We start from the raw sequence: 16,831 nt of genomic DNA on the forward strand, positions 1-16,831 counted from the left end.
GTGTTTGTTTTCATTTCTTGGGGCTTGATTACGTGTGTTGAAACAGAGACACACCCTGACTGTGACTGTATATGAAACCTGTTCATCCAGTCTGCAATAGTCATTATTATTGGATGCTGAGACTATAACGGTAATACACTGACTGTGAAATGTCACATTTGTGTATTCATTTCTTGAAGAGACCTTTCTTGAAGAGTTTGTAAAATCTAATAAAATGTATGCAATAATGTTACACAAACCTTTTCATTTTTATGGTAGAGAAAGAATCATAAGGTCAGTCCTAGGAAATAATCCTTGCTAAGCAGCAAGATCAGAAGTCCCAGATGTATATTCATATTAATGTAGTCTCTGTAGTACCATGTACATGTATAAAATATAGGTTTATTTATTTGTCATAACTGTGACGGTATTAATACCCTCCTACAGTACAAAGCTAACATCATTACAAAGTTATAATGTGAAACTGCAACAAAAAATTCCCAAATCCTTGGCATTACAGGTGTTACATTGACAGTCAGATATCAACCCAGGTCTCGAAGCATCACAGAACCCTACAACTTAGTTGATGAGCAAAATCCAAATTATGGAAGCACTTGGCCCATCCTAGCTACATGAGAATATGCTGTATGACACCAACCATTGTATTGCTGTGTACTTACAGATTCACAATCTTTAGCTAAAAAGTGAATTGATAAAAATTTAAATTATACAGAACCCAAATTAAAAACTGAATAATAACCAATCCAGCAAATGCCAATTGTCCTAGATGAATTGGATTAGGCCTTTTGATTGATGGCAACATGTGCATCCGACAATCAGCTGATAATAAAAAACCCTAAGTTGTTAAATGAGGAAGGTTTAGTGCGGCACAGTAATAAATATTATTTTCACTAAAATTTCTGTTCATTCAGATTTCTCATAATTTGGAGTCAAGGAAATAATGAACAGTTAGATCTGGACCATTGTGGCAAATTTTTCCCTCAGCTAATCACTCAAAAACTTCAGAGGGACATTTTGGTAAACCGAAGGGGTGAAGTTAATGTTTATGTTACTTTTCCACTGACAGTGAAAGTAAATATCATTGTAGTAAAATTAAAGACATGTTGACCATGACTGAATAGTTAGTGAATAATAATAATAATAACAATAATAATAATAAAGAATTAGTAACTAGTTAACCTGACTTTACTTTGTATAGTAGCCTTTTAAGATGGAGCATTAGAGCAGATAATGTACCACTGAAATTTACAGTTTATTAATTCACATAAGTAACATTGACACACATTTAAGATAATTTGTTATTATGACCCTGAAACTAACCCTTTTTCTTGGAAATGACTTTTACTAGTACTGTGAAATTAAAAAGCTGTCTAATGTGTCTAATGTCAAAAGTGATAAATGTTGCATTTCTAACTCATCTTCAGAATACAAATCTAGCCCACCTTGTAGTGGTGGTCAAAATACACGGAACATACAATAACAAAGAAAACACAGTCAGTAAATTAAAATACCCAGTAATCTCTCTACATTGTTAATCAGCAGCAGTCTGATGTTCAGTCATACTGGACCATGGGGTGGTCACTCCAGGGAGGCAGGTTGCAGAGTTTCTCTTCAGTGGCTGTTTCGATGGGCCAGCCCCAGGCCTTGAAGAATCCAGCCAAGTTCATCCCCACAGTCTGGGAGAAGGTCTCTGCATACAGGTTCATCTTTCCGTAGTTGTCATTGGGAAAGTTGGACATCTTGTGGTAGGCAGCAAACACCTTCTTAAAGGCATCCCAGCCAAACTTTTCCTGGAGCTACATGGAAGGAGGCAGAGGTAGAGGAAAGAATAGAAAGAAGAATAGAATATTTTTGTTGTTTGGTGTGTAATGGCCACTAAAGCCTCACTAAGCTGAAAGGGGCTACAGACCTTCAGTCTACTTGAATTTTATTAGTAGTATTTTTTCCTTTGAAGAGGTGCAGTTTTGTTTAAGTGCTGACTCCAGTGTAACATAGTCTCTCTACAGGGTGCTATATACAGTCATTCTCTCTCACCTGCATATATGTCTCCAGGGCCACCCACATTTCCCAGTTGCTGAGTTTCTTGCCCCCCTTAACATACTCCTCTGCTCGACTCTTTCGATCTGTTGAAGTCATAGCTGGATGAGCCTGCGTTGAACAAGATGAAATTGTGTTTCAAATTCTGGTTAAACAATGTAGTCCAAATGACATTACATCGAAAGAACAGTAGTCTTTTGTAACATCTATTGATGTAAAAATATGTCACCATAGCCTTTAAGACCAGGGTGTTCTAGCCGTTAGTCTCTGTTTTTGTCAACTAAATAAAACTAATTTACTCCACCTGTTCCCTGTTGATCCTCAGCACCTCTTCATGCACATACACTGACCACAGGTTGCATGTACACTCTGTGGTGTGTGATGGGAACTCCCAGCAGCTTCTCTGTTGGTTGTGTCCAAGCTCGTGTATGGGGCCCCACAGACCTTTACACCTGATGTCGTTGATGCTGACCAGCTCAGCGGCTGTGGACTTGTGTGCCATGATAGGATAACCTGCATGCATCCAACCTTAACAGAAAAAAAACGATCTTAATGGTTCCATATCTATGGTAGAGAACACTGGTGGTCTGGCCGTCTGGAGAGTTGGGAGATTTCTCAGTGGCCTGCCTTTAATTGTCAACTTGACCAGCAGCAGTGATAATATGGCAAGCTTTTTTTACAATCTATCAAGAAACGGCGCATCCACAGTGTCCGTGCTATCTCTCTCTCTGTGTTTTCTGCCAGTGTTAAGAGCTTCCACACAGCTGGCTACATGTTTAAGCATTTCTGTTTGTTTATAAAGCCTTTTCAGACAGGGAGCAACCCTCCTCCTGTGTACTCTTTTGGATCCGCGGGGTCTCACTGCACTCATGTGAACAGACAGACCAACAAGCACTCTGCAAGGAAACACTGCTGTAACCATGGCAACGGCTTCTGTGCGCCACTGAATATCTTTAACTGTATTTTCTTTATAGACTATCGAAAACATTAAATATAGGCTATCTAGTAAAAATTATTGAAAGACGTGTATATATTTTTGTGCTGTGACTGAACATCGTAATCAATATATATTTTTTTTTGTGGGCTAGGAGTGTTTAGGAGTGCTTTTTGGACTTTTGCATTATAGGCTTACTTACTTTCATTGTTGTAGCTTATGTTCAAGTTCAGTGAACATGTGAGTGTGTAACGTTTTTGATACTTTGACATGATTGATGCTTGTCTATAAAGATAAAATGTTAACATTTGTGCAAACTCTGTATATATCATTCTATTCTTTAAGTGTGGCCCATGCTTATTTTCATGCCAAGCCTTATACATTTGTATGTGCTGTGTAGGCTATTTCTCTGGAGTTTTTGAGGGTGCACTCATAGCCATAGCATACCTTGAAAACTCACATAGGCTACTTTTATGATCTGTCCTAAATGTCTGTAGATGAACATAGTGGCAAAGACCTGCTTTGGTGCCTGTTACATCAACAGAAAGGGTTAGTCCACAAAGTTTGCGGTATATGGATAGTTAGCACTGACAGTGCCCCATTGGCGTTAACATGGACATGCAGATACAGTGAAACTCTGAATTGTCCGTAGGTTTGAATGTGAATAGTTGTCTGTCTGAAATGATGAACTGATAAACTGGTGATCTGTCCATGGTGCACCCTGCCTCTCACCTAGTGTGAGCTAGGACAGGCTTTATCTCTCCGGGACTCTCAACAGGATAAGCAAATAACAAAACACAAAGTCAAAGTCAAATGCACTTACCATGGGAAATCTGCACATCAGTAACAAAACGTTCTTTGCGGGGAAATTTGTGTTGGATGGCAGCAAGATCTGCAATGCCTCTCATAATGTCATCCCAGAGTGCCGCCAGCTCATCAGGGCGCTCTAGGTCCCGAATAACATCTGATGGTACAGTAAGGATGATGTTGTCAAACTCCAACTCTGCCCAGGGTGCAGGGGCTGTGCGCAACAACAACCAATCAGCTGCTTTTGTCATACCTGAAAAAATAAAGAGAGGGATTCAAATCAGATCAAAGAATTATAGCACAATTTTTTAAAAATTATATATTTTAAGGGACAACTGCTAAACTGAAACTATTTCACTTGAATTGCCAATATCAACCGACATTTTAAGAGAAGCAATGATATTACATTCGATTTTGAACAAGATGTCGCAACTTACACTGCCCTGAATCCCACAACAACCATATTATCCCCTATTATAATTGACAGAAATCACTACACACCTTCTATTTATCCCCATAAGAATAAACATATCAGCAGACACATACCACACCTTCAAGCACCACAGACTCACCTGATCTATAGTACGGCGCAGGTACAGCCATCTGCACTATGACCTCTACCCCGTGCACTTGTGTTTTGGGTGGGGCTACCAGGTAGATGAGTCCACCCCACAGGTTCCACACCTGCATCAGCTCTGAGGTAACAGGAAATCGCTCATGAACACATGGTGCTCTCTTCAACTCTGCAGCGTTGAGATGGTCTGTTTGACATCCTATCTGGATCTGAGGAAGACATGGAATTGTGTTACTGAGAGTAAGTGTTGTTTGTACTATAAATAAAAGGATGCAAGGCTGGAAAGCTGGATATGATGACGACTGTAGTACATTCAAAGATTGAATGACCTGAGAGGACTGAATTACTTGCAATGTCTGTTACAAAATAGTTTACCCCTCTAAATTTAGCTGGACTGGGGTCTGGACCGGGCTAGGAACATGTTGCCTAGTCACTGTTGGGGACTGAGGCTTGCATGGGATGGCCTGGCCCTCCATTGGGAGTGCAACATTAACAGAAACACAATGAACTCAATATTGTGCACTCTACCTTCCATTCCTTGTTGACCATCTCTGCTGGTATGGCCATGTAGGTCTTCATACCAGGAGAGAGGTAGAGACCTGTACTGATCCACTCCTCCCCTCCTGACACACACACACACACACACACACACACACACACACACACAGCGCAGAAGTAAAGATTATACTCAGTCATATTTACATAGATAAATGCAATGCAGTAGCGTAAATATAATTCATGAATAGTTCACGTATTTGTCCACAACAAGGTCTGACCTGCTGTGTTAACATTAATCTTGATCCTGCGGTTGTAAACAACTGGCAGCAATGGGTTATCCTTGATGATGTAGGGCAGGAGAGCATCAGGATCTGGGGAAACCTTGTATACCTCTGCTGCCACACTGAGGAGTAGGTGGTCTTTTGCAGTATTTACAGGGCAGCTGTCACACACCTTTAAATGAAATGAACAATGAATATTATTAACGATGTTGTTCTAACACAGCGATTCCCAAAGTGTGGGAAACTAGAAAGGGTATTTACTAAAGTAAATACATGTGAGAGCTGTCAGCTGTTAGCTGTGACTGCTACCACTACTGCTGCAAAGTACTGCTACATCAGGGGCCCTTGCACGTAAAGCGCGTCACATAGTGTTGCTCTGAATTGTCACGCACTTTGGAAGCTGCATGAAATACTTAAAAGTCACTGTCTTTGTCCTCTATGTGGTGCAAAGGAGCACCCAGTAACGATACATTATGTCCCAGTACATCAACTGTGGAACACACTGAGAAAATCTTTCACACAGGGCATACTTCCGGTTGCCAGTAGGTGGCGCTATGACATAACAGAATTTTAGCATGTAGATGTGTCACATAAAGTTTGGTACAGCATGTACACACAAGTTATAACAACTTCCCGTTTCGTGGCAAATCATTGATATTCCACTCCACGCCACAGGCAACCAAAACTCACCAGTGTTTAATCATCAGATGAATAAGACTGCACAGCAAAAATGTGAAAACAATCTGACTTGTTCTCTAACACATCTGATTGGTTGTTAGCCTTGTGCTGTTCTACTGGAATGTTTTCTTAAGCATACATGTTAGTCTATTTTGTCTACTCACCTGAGGCATGTCTGACTTCATTAAGATGTCAGTGAGGGTGGACACAATCTGCATGTAGGAGGAGCAGTCATGAGCCTTCATGTGCAAGTACTTGGCACAGTCACCACCCAGCTTTTTAAGATATTCCTCTTCGTCGTTGGTAAGTTCTTTGCCATTGGTTACATGGCCAGCAAAGCGGCCCAGAAGGTTGCGGAAGTGGTAGGTATCTTTGATGGCCTGGCTGGGCACAGGGGCCTTGTATAAACCGCCTTCGACTGTTGTCCCCAACAGGCTCAAGCCCATTTTGTTCAGGATCTTGTTCCCTGAAAGACATTCCAGGAAACCTGATTTCATCTACTGTGTCTTAGTGGCTTAACTGTTATAGTTAGAGTTTGACTGTAGGTACATCCTTAGAACATGAACTTGTCTCTTCCCACTTGTCCTTAGCGTTTGCCTGACTTCTCACCAGCTGCAGTTTATATGATGAATAACCCTTATCCTTGTGTGCCTGCCGTATGTGATCTTCAATCACCAGCCTATATTGTACATTCCCTCTTTGCACTCATCTTTACCAGAATGTCTTGTCTGTCCTGTCTCCTAGCTTTCCTGCCTGTTGTCAGCACCAGTGTTCTTCACAGTTTAGCTGTGAATCTTCATGTCTTCTTTTTGGGATCTACACCATCTCAGCCATTAGAGCAAGCCATTTTCTTGGCAGAAGTTTGTGACAACTGAGGTAGATTTTGTGAGAAAATAACAAGCATGACAACGTTTCAGTTTGCAAAGAACATATTTTTCTTCAGGAGAAACCTTCGTTCATAATCTGTTTTAGATAATGTACCACCTTTGTCCATTGTTAGAGTGTTAACCCCTTCTTGCCATATAGTGCACACTGTGTCTGTTCTGTAACTTTCCAAAATCAACAATTTACATTCTCACTCACTTCACGCAGTGATTGGCCAGGCATGCGGAGGTTTGGTTTGTGTGCCACACTATGAATGTCTGGGAGGAGAAACTGTTTGAAAATGTGTGCCATCATCCCCATATTCAAACAATATCTTATCTCCCTCCCTCACTATGACAGCAGGCCCCGAGTGTGAGTGTGGCCCCTCAGGTTTAAACTCTCTTGCTTTCCGATATGAATGGACATGTATGAAAAACTTCATTTTGAGGAAAACCTGGTCGTCAGTTATCTACCCCAACCCCCCCTAAAGGCATCCAGACAGCCAACTTTCCCTTTCTCTGTCCCTTGTTCCCCTGTATGTTCTATGCAAGCCCAGTAGCTCAGTCTCACTAGTCATCTGCAGTCAAATTAATCTAACTTTAGAGTCCGTGTACCTGGTCACTGTGTTTAATTTGCATGTACCTCCATGTTGTAATTCTGTAGAGGCTGGCAAATCCTCAGTTTGGCTGTAAACATATTTTTATGAGTTTCTTGGCTCTCTACAGTAGCCCATTTTATAAGCTTTTTAGAATTACCTATCTACATTTTGAGTTGTCCTGAATATGAATCATCGCCTAGTACATTATCCCACCAGCATGTGCATTTAGACAGTAGTACCTGGAGTATGCTTAGCATGCATTATGTTGTGGGATTATCATGGGATGAACTGGGAAGTATTTAATCAAACTTTTGTGGTGCATTATCATACCTGGGAACTCTGTCATTGCGTTTTGCCCGTGGTGTGTCTGTGCCCAGTACCAGGCATGTCCACCAATCAGCAGGCCTCCTCCCTCTGCCACAAAGTGTTGGATTTCCTCCACATGATTATCACTGTACGCCGTGCACACAAATACACTCAGGTCTTCTCTGAAGTCTGTCTTCTCACACTGTAACCCTGACTTGCTGAGAACTTGGAGTGCTGGATCGTGCACTACACCAACGATCCCCTGCCGGCCTTCATCCAACCAATGAATGGCATTGTTCCAAAATGGAGCAAATGTCTGTGATAAAGGCAGTAGTTTATTAATCTCATTATAAGATTTGGCAGATCAGCACATGTCTCATTATTCAACACACTGCAGAAATTAATCATTTACATTAAAGATTGTTTTTAGAAATTATGCCTTCATAACACATAATGACAATGTGCACATATAGTTTAGGAATAAAACGTACCATATAAGCAAAACCTCATTATGTTCTCAATTTGACTTATGAAGGCAAGTGAAATTCTAAAACAAAGTTTTAATTTAAACTGTACCTCTTGTCCCATAAATCCTTCATGTGTAACCACAATGACTCGTCCCTGCCCATAGTAGGCTCCTGCTAGGAACGCACGTCCATTGTTTGTGGCCCCGATGGGAAAGGCTAGTGGTCCATGGACCAGAACCTCAGAAGCTAAACCTCCAGTGTTGATGTCAAACTCTGAAATCCCCTGGAGTAAGAACTCCAGGTCATCCTCAAAATCCTTACCGTTTCTGTATTTTAAAGAGTGAAGAGGAAGACAAAAGATGGATGTCAAGTATGACAGATAAGACAGTATATGATATAATTCAGATTAAAAGTTGTCACCTTGTAAAGTGGAGCCTTTCTAAATGTGCAATTAAAGCAAGTGCAAGTAAAGTATACACTCACACTATAGCCATCCAGGAAGATGGGATCTGAGGGTAGACAGGAAGGCACTCTACTTCACACTTGCGCTCAGAGATGTAGATCCCTGCCACACCAGAAACCTTGTTGCCTTCAAACTGAAGCAGCATGTTCTCCTTGGGGTGATCTGCAGCCCAGCACCATGCCTGCCCTGCTATCAGCACTCCTCCTCCAGCTTTCAGAAATGCCACCAGGTCCTTTACGTCTGCACCCACGCTGTAGGCATCAGTCACATACACCCCCACGTTGCCACTAAAGGCCCCCACAACTTCTGCTTGGAAGCTGGATTTGCTGAGATTATCAGAGACTGCCTTGACGTTTGTGTGGATCCCGACAGAAAAAATTTTCAGATCCAACTCCTCTCAGCCAGGTCACAGCGTTCTCTAGCAGAGCAGGAAAGGTGGTCAGGTAGCCCTCATGACCCAGGACCACGATCCTTCCACTGCCGTACAGAGAGGCAGCCATCAGGACCTGGCCTTGGCTGTTCATTGCTAAAGGGAAGGCATGGTCTCCAATCAGCACCAGGTCACTGGGAACACAAGGACCCCGGAAGTCCAGCTCTTTCAAGCCTCTCATCAGGGTCATGTAGTCACCCTGGTGTTGGGACTGTGTGGGTTGGTTGGACATGGTGAGAAGGATCAATGCTGTAAAGTTTGGATGAAGAGGGTTGATGGCAGAGAAAGTTGTATTAATTCAGGTGCAAATCGCATTAGTGAGTGAGTTGCACCACTGTTCCACCTAGATGCTTGTCGTGTCAGTCGGTTGTCTTGTAGGGTAAAAAAAAACAGAGCTGACAGAGATGAACAAAATACATAAGTACTACTGATGGCTGATGTGTTGCACTTTTACACCAATCAAATTAGACAATAAAATGTCAATCTACAATTGGTTCAGTAACCAATACTTAATCAGCTTATTTCTCCACCTGGTACCACCAAGCCCCAAGAGTTTGCAGTTTAGTTATTACAGCCAAATACTACCTGAAAGCACAAAGTGACTTCTTTTACCTGAAAGTTAAGTTGTCTTTCTGGTCGTCTAATTAGACTGGAACTTTTCCACTCAGGCAATCCACCAACACAAATTGACAGGACAGAAGAGAGAATATAAATGAGAACAAGAGCAGAAGAGACAATTTCAGGGAAAATTACAAAAAGAGGAGGGACTTTAGTGGTAGGCTTTTAATGATGGCAAAGTTCAAACATCATTGGATAATTCTTAGTATGTGAATACTTACCTACTTACACACGTGGGTTTGGATGGGAAACACCCTGGCTGAGACTGTTTAAGAAACCTGCTTATCCTGTCTGTGTAACCAGGGATGGGCAAACATACATCAAAATGTATTTTAAAATAAGACAACAGATACACTAATTTTAAGTGTATCAAAATAAACTACAAAATTCAGCAGCCACGTTATGTATCTTTGTATTTCAAAAAATGCTAAAAATATTTTTGATCTATTCCTTTACCAGTCCACTGACTCAGCTGATTAAGTGGACAATGTCTGTGAGCAAGAGCTTTTTTTTGTCCCTATTGAGTCATGCAATAAATCTGACATGTACAACCAGTAAACAGATCAAATATTCACACATCCCTTTGGTCACCCAGATGAAGGTTAGTTGGTATCCAACAATTTAATGGTTAACTAACAATTTGCTAATGACTCATAACTGTATCCTAATTTGGTTACTTGGTGTTTGGCAATAAAGGGCCTACTTTGAGTCAGCAGCTCTGACTTGGCTAACTTGATGAGCAGTTGTGAGCTACAACACACACGAGTGATGGATGAGTTGACAACTTCCTGGTTAATGCCGTGTCAACACAACGTTGTGCATGACAATAAGGACAAATTATGGTTAAATCCCTGTGTGTAACTTAATGTTTGTCAATTTTGAGAGCACAACACAACTTATAATTGGGCCTTGAAAATCTTGGACAAAAAGCAAGTTAGGTACCATCACTGTCGCATTTTAAGTACACTGAACAAAATTATAAACGCAACAGTTTTTGCAATTGTTTTTGCCCCCATTCATCATCAGCTGAACTCAAAGATCTAAGACTTTCTCTACGTACACAAAAGGCCTGTTACTCTCAAATATTGTTCATAAATCTGTCAAAATCTGTGTTAGTGAGCACTTCTCCTTTGCCAAGATGATCCATCCACCTCACAGGTGTGGCATATCAAGATGCTGATCACATAGTATAGGTATTGCACAGGTGTACTTTAGGCTGGCCACAATAATTCCACTCAAAAATCTGTTCTGTTCCGCTGCCACATTTGCTTTTAACTCCCGTGTACTTTCAGTAACAGTCCCAGCTCGTCATTGGTCCATGCAAAAAAATAAAATTGGTCTGGTTCTTCGTCTGTTTATTCTTTCGCCAAATCTTCTGTTACTACGGAATAGACCATATTCTTCAAGTTTACACCGGCACGCGCATGCCCAGTGTACCTGAACGGCTACTCGATGTGCGTTTTAGTATAGACGCAGATCAACTCTGATACACAGCTAAAATGCTGGTGTGGACGGAGATCGTATTCATTTTAAAACTCCATTTTTGAAAAAAAAACGTGGTAGTGTGGATGGGGCCCCAGATGTTGTGTATGCTGGTTAGCACCTCTGGAGCCCCCTGTATCTCTCTGGAGGATGGGCCAGCTGTAATTTTGGTTCTGGGGTGAGGAGAAGGCAAACAAATTGGTGCCTTACACATGTGGGTTGCTTACTACCAAATTTACCACGAGACCTGTGTAGTTTGCCAATTATACATCAGCTCACTGGCTCGTTCTCTAGTGTTAAGTTTACTTTAAATGTGTTTACTCTAACTTACCATATGCTTTGCTGTCGACTGTGACATAATGCAAACACAAACAACCCGGGATAGGCTTTGCCAGTCATGTCAGTTAGTACAGCAGATCATGATGAGACGTTAGGGATAAGTCGGCGATACCAGCCAACTAACTCCAAGAATGACCTTAGCCTCGTCTTGGTGTTGGGTAGCGGTGAAGCTGCAATCGCCTCTACCTTTCCAACCTTGCCTCCTCCGATCACATAGCCAAGGTACTGCACCTCTGACTTGGCAATGTGACACTTCGTCGCATTGATGACCAGCGCTCTGGATGCGTTGAAAGACATCGGCAAGATGTTGCAGATGCTCCTCCCAGGTCCGGCTAAAAATTACGGAATTGTGTTGAGGCTTCGAAACACTTCGACACCCGTCTCCACGGTGACACCTACTGGTCATTTCTGATATCGACACATGTTGGTAGGGGTTTCATTGAAACAATAACTGACCCGCGTTTACAATTCTAAATGCTTTATCAATACATTGATTTTATTTCGGAGAAATCGCCACACAACAAACACACAAACGCTTTCAGATTGTCAGAGACAGCAGATGGGGACCGCAACAAAAGTGTGTTTAATAAAACACATCTGTGTGTTGTTTCACAATTAATCACTCATTTAGCCGACGCTTTTCTCAAAAGCCAATCATAATTGCTGCATCAGAGGGCGCAGCTTTGGAGCAACTAGAGGTTAAGTGTCACATGTATCACAGTGGGAATCGAACCCACGTCTCTCACACTAAAGGAATATGTCTAAATCACTACCCTATCCATTTGCAGAATCAGAATACTTTATTGATCTACGAGGGTGAATTCTATGTTGCAGCTACTCGCAAGGCATAAAATGAATAGAAATACTAGGTAGTTGAAGTTGCTGAGTACATAATATAATAAAGTACACAAATCTAAGAATATAATAATAAATGTGGATATCTACATTATTATTATATTGTTATTATACAGTAGCTTATTAACAGAGGTGTAAAGATAATTACCAGGTAAGATATAGGCCCTAGTGTAATAATAATTAATAATAATGAGTGCTGGCAGTGATGAGGTGTAATGGATTAAAAATCCGTAACTGAGTAAAGTTGAAGTTGTTTCAAGAATGATAAATGAAAAATGGAACAATGTCTCACATTTGTTATATGTCAAGAGTTTTATTCAGAAATATTCAGCGGTTTTGGGGCTGAGTCTGTTTTTTTCATAATTGACATCCCCAGCCTTTGAAAAGTTTGGTCACATGGAACATTTGTTGCTGGCAAAGATAAGTATTTTGCCATCATAGGCCTACAGGTGCGGGAAAAGGATTGTGGGTCCTTGGAACAAATCTGTCAAATGTGTTAGAGGCCGGTGTTTGGTTTGTTCCAAACACTGTGAATCAAGTGTAGAAGAAGGGGTGAAACGCACCAAAGCCTCGCTTCACTGCGGTCACGTGACATTGACGTTCTGAACCACGCTTTGGAGCAGCGTTTCCAAACGTCTGTGCTTCAGGATCTCGACACTGCGTCAACACGTCACCATCAAGCGTCCCATCCCCACTGTGAACATGTGCCTTTTGTTAGCATTGCTACAAGTTTAATGTGTTATTTTCTTAAGTCTGTTTGTTTGATTGTCGAATTATCTGTGAAATGCAGACAACTGTAAGTAAAATAATCACCTCTGCAAACATATGCTGTCTGAGTCTGCCTACCTACCACCTGCCTAGCCACTCTGGCCAGACAACACCACATTTGGTAGAAAGACCCAAAGAGCCTCCTGTTGGCTTTGGCAATAAAATGATAAAGCAAGGTAAGCTTTAGACATGGTGATGGACAAGTGGCTTCAACTGCAACCTGTCAGCTGTTAAGTTTGAGGAGCAAAATTAGCATCCCAATTAATGTCACGTCTAATGTGAATTGCCAATGCATCTTGCTAACCAAGCTAGCTAGCTGCACCCTCTTGTCCAAATATTGTCACTTCTTGTTCCAAAAATCAAGATGGTGACTGCCAAAATACCAAACTCTCAACTTCAAAACTTAAGTCCCACTGTGTGTCATCAAGATGGCTACGTCCAGTTCTTTTACACAGTATATGGCCACAACTCTTTCCCACACACAATCCACCATAGGAACTACCAAGACAGACAGAAGAGAAGAGTGGATGTAAATAAGAGAAAGAGTAGGACAGACTATTTCAGTAAAAAAGGTAAAGACATTATGAGGAGGGACTTCAGTCAATGCAACCAAATGACAGAGCGTTATGTGAGATTAAGGGAAAGATCACACATCAATGGACATAACTGACTACACCTGTCTGTCAACACTGTTTGTTTTCATTTCTCAGGGCTTGATCATGTGTGTTGAAACAGAGACACACCCTGACAGTGACTGTATATGAAACCTGTTCATCCAGTCTGCAAAAGTCAATATTATTGGATGCTGAGACTATTATGGTAATACACTGACTGTGAAATGTCACATTTGTGGATTTATTTCTATAAGATTTTGCGCTGCAATAAAAAAATCCAGTACATTTTGTGCAATAATGTTACACAAACCTTTTCGTTTGTGGAAGATAAACAATCACAAGGTAGGCCATAGGAAATAATCCTTGCTAAGCAGTAAGTTTAGAAGTTCCAGATGCATACTGGTATTGTGACAACCCTGTGGTTGTCTGTGTTGTGTTGAGCTGGTTTGGTGTTTCAGGCTGTCTATAGGCCGAGCCAAGGCCAGGGTCGTCAGGAGATGTGGCTCACCTGTTCAGCCTGGCTCACCTGTATTAAAGATGGCTGCCAACTCTGCCCACTCTCTTTTTTGTTTCCCACAGCACCATGCACCACCCTCGGATACACCAGCGCTTCAATTTTGACTTATTATGTAGCTTTTGCTTTTGCACTCACTACATTTTACTCTCACCCACATATACATGACAATCTAGATAATACTGATTTCCATGTTTGCCTTTATGTTTACAATTAATCCATTAAGCTTATGTTTCAAAGGCCCTCTGTGTAGCCTATACAGCCTAGGCTGTGTTTGGTGTTTCTCTTCAGTCGCTGTCCCGCCATTGTCGTGTTTGGAGTGTTCTGCCTGATGCTCTGTTTGGACGTTTTACACCCGAACTGCATGTAAGCCTGAGTTTTTGTTGTTTTGGATTAAAACCTGTGCTCCTTCAGTCAACTCTCCAGTGTCCTGTGTTTGGGCTCTCTCCTGTTTGTACTTCCTTAAACTTGTGACAGAGCCAACTTGTAACAATATTAATTTGTAGTACCATGTACGTGTATAAAATATGTTTATTTATTTGTTATAACTGTGACAGTATTAATACCCTCCTACAGTACAAAGCTAACAAATGAAACTAATGAAAGCATTTTCATTAACATTCTGTGCCCTTTTGGCAACATGAGTGCAGTCAGTAGCACTGATTACATTTGGGAAACCGTACATGGCTGCAAATTTAGCTTTCTTGTTTGCCTGTTCACCCGCCGTGTGTGGAAACTTTATGCAATCATGGGACAAAGCTATTATGCCTTTTAACACGTCTGGCATTACCCGGCTAAGGGTCAGCTGATATACCTGACCTGTCAGCCAATTCCCTCTGAAAAGGTCCAGTCGTCAGGAATCCTAGTGTTGTCAGGACTCGAAGCGGGACTCGCACGGCGTGGTTCCTCCGTGTGCTCCTCTGTAACGCTGGGCCCAAAAGACCGCAGAGGTCCAACAGGACAGCTCGAGGAAGTCGGAACCGGCTCATAAGCCACTCGTCCTCGTTTGCCAGCAAGTCTTCTTGCTGTCTGAAGATGTGTTCACTCCGAATCCTTCCATTTGCCACAGAGAGAGCGCAAGATCAGCCATTGTGCATCATTACGCATTGTGATGGCATCATGGCATTTTATTACCGTCCATTTGATTGCATCTGACAAGCTACAGCTGTGTTATGAGGATGAATTGCATAACATGCCAATATTATTGCAGAACATATTTCACTTTTCTTTTTGAAAATGTGTTAATTTGCATTTATGTTTGTTTTACACTGCAGATCGATCAAACGGGGGTTTGTGTAGGCTGCTAATTGTAAGACATGCTTTGGACCGCACATTTTCCCGTCAAGTTTGCTTTTTATAAATACCAATTATTGCGTAGAAAGCGGCGTACGCCTTCTTTTGTGCATACGCAACGTTTATCAATGAGGCCCCTGGGGTCTCTGCGGAACAGGGCTGGAAACGTGCGTACGCCACTTCCCAAGCAAAGTGATCTATAAAAAACAAACGTGAGGGAAAATGTGCCTCCTGTAAGTAAACTCTGAACCATGCCTACGCACATAAAGAGGAGAAATGAGAAGGCGACTCACATGGCAGAAGGATGAAACTGTTTGAAATGAATGGGCCTACTACTGTGTAAAATATATAAAAATATTACCTCTGTGACCCCCTCCGGTCAGTGACGTCACTACTGAAGGGGGATATCCATTCCTGCAGATCGGTTATAAAGGGGTGGAGTTCCGGTGCCCCCTTTCCTCCAGTGCAGTTTTTTCCAAACAACATGCTTCAGCTTCACCAAAAGGAACGTCAGTGTCACACTGAGTTAAATCTCGTTTTGTAGCTTCTCTGTCAGATTTTGCCTCCTTTTCTTGCTGCAGTCAGGACGTATTAATATTAATGAGGGGCGTTTCACTGACCATTTATAGGCAACTATGGGCGTTTGAAGGGTCGGACATGTTGCTCCTTCACATGCACCACATTTCAAGTTGATTGTGATTTATAAAGGGAACTTGCTTAAAAGTGTGCATACACACGGTTTAATTAGTCTGAATATTTTTTTGGCGTACGCTATTTTTGGCTTTTGGGCGCACGTACATTTTTAGTGAGGATTCTACGCACAGTTTTATAAATGAGACCCCAGCTCTCTTCCAGACTATTTATCTCTCCCTCTACATCTTGGTGGAGAAGCTCTTTCTGGATGAACTGGGAGAATTCTGTTCTCAATTCGACCAGTAGGGGAGCTGTTTTACAACTGGAAGGCATAAAGATTAGCAGAGGGAACAATGGAAGAACTTGTTTAGGGGTGTTTGCAATTAAATTTGACATTAAAGCTGTATAACCTTGAAAACACTACTCATCCATCCCTTACTATTCTTTTTATTTAAGAACAAATGGATAAATAAAAAGTAGCTGTAGAGAGATGAAGTAAATGTTCATTAGCATCTTAAAGGTAAAGGCAAATATTGTGGTAAAATTAAAGACATGTTGACTTTGTAAAGCCTAACTGATTTACTGTTACTCTGTATAGTATTATGACAGGGCATTACAGCAAATGATGTACCAAGGAAAGATGCTGCTTATTAATTCATACAAGTAACATCTAAACACCTCTAAGATAATTAGTGTTATTATGAAACTAGAAATTTTTGTTCTAATAAATGACTTTTACTAGTACAGTGAAATCAAATAGCTCCCTAATACGGGTTAC

The 16,831-nt window shown here is 41.4% G+C and overlaps 1 pseudogene; it reads right to left on the reverse strand.

Moving 5' to 3' along the window:
* Window positions 1–361: 361 nt before the first annotated feature.
* On the reverse strand, window positions 362–9,704 carry LOC119882750 (annotated as a pseudogene).
* Between the last annotated feature and the right edge of the window lie 7,127 nt (window positions 9,705–16,831).

The sequence above is a fragment of the Micropterus salmoides genome, unplaced genomic scaffold (genome assembly GCF_014851395.1).
Source record: "Micropterus salmoides isolate LMB-PRFRI ecotype aquatic unplaced genomic scaffold, ASM1485139v1 Ms_hic_scaffold_3, whole genome shotgun sequence".
Taxonomy (NCBI): domain Eukaryota; kingdom Metazoa; phylum Chordata; class Actinopteri; order Centrarchiformes; family Centrarchidae; genus Micropterus; species Micropterus salmoides.